Genomic DNA, 1,397 nt, shown 5'->3' with positions numbered 1-1,397 from the left:
TAATTATTGTCATGCAGTTAGCCTACATGTAAATCATTTTATTATTCTGAGAAAAGTTATAGGATGCTGCAATTACAATCTACTCCCACAGTACATGAATATGTTTGGTGCCTGATTGTGGTTTATTGTGAGCAGAGCATGTTTAACTTCTTGTATGCGGAGACATTTCCTTTGGTTGGAACTTGCTGACCATACATCTCAGAGATGCTACACAATTCTCATGCCCTCTTCCTACCAAAGACAATCTGAGATCAAAAGTAGAGACATGTCTAATTGGTCAAGTAATGGCGACAAAAGTTTAAAAATTCTGATGTCATGCAGATACCATGCAGCTGAATAATCACATCTGTTGGGTGCAAATGCATATTCCCACGTTTGTTCATGACGTCATGCGCCAGGTAATGAAATGCCTCCAAACAAAAATAGTTGAGCGCCAGAGGGAGCGCTGGTGTTGACACACAGGCGCAAAATAGCAATTAGGTGTTTTGGGAATATTTATTTGTTAGAGGCGTATAGCGCAGATACATGTACTTTTTTATATAGAATGCAGGGAAGATAAACCATAATGTCATCAACCCAGCAACTTCACAGTTTTGCTTTTATAAAAAAAATCGTCATAGACCTAAAATGTTTCATGAAAAATTGATGGTGAGCAGCCCAGACAAAGAGCATTCATCCCTTCTGAGATGTGCTATTGTGATGTGCACAATACATTGCTTACAAATGAGCTCCTAAGATGCAGTGGCTCATTCACCAACCTTTCACAACACAGAAAGTTACCCCGAGTCACCAAAAAACAGTCAGTTAAAAACTAAAAACATTAGTAAAAACATTAGTCCTTGTCACCATTATATATTTGAGTGAATAATGAACACGCAGTATAAAAGGTAATGATCGCTGGTCCTTAAGCATTAGGAATATAACCAGTCTACTGGTGAAATTACGGGCATCTGTAGAACACACACACAGACTTCTGAGAGGTTTATGGACAACAGTAGCTGAAAATCAAGTTGCAAATGAGTAACCTGAGTTTGATTTCAGGCTTATTTTTCATTGGAGAAATACTAATACACACATACAACATTGGAACCTACCCTGTGATAAGAAAATGTGTCTCCTAGGGCGTAGGCCTATATAGTTTGGTGACACTTGGACTGTGAGGTATGGCATCACATTGGTACAGAGATCATGGACAAAATAAGGGGTTTTAAGCGGATAGTTCTGTCGGATGCCATTGTCTCTGATGTCAGAGCTTACCAAATCATGATCGGAGATGGCCGGGAGCAGGGAAACGTGAGATGAAAGCACAAAGACAGGCCGTACTGACAGTGTGGATAATAACCTCTCGGTTCTGATTCAGTGCTCAGACAGTCAGTCTGTGGGCATGGGCGGATTAT

The sequence above is a fragment of the Alosa alosa genome, chromosome 8, assembly GCF_017589495.1.
Source record: "Alosa alosa isolate M-15738 ecotype Scorff River chromosome 8, AALO_Geno_1.1, whole genome shotgun sequence".
Taxonomy (NCBI): Eukaryota; Metazoa; Chordata; class Actinopteri; order Clupeiformes; family Clupeidae; genus Alosa; species Alosa alosa.
This window is presented reverse-complemented; position numbering follows the sequence as displayed.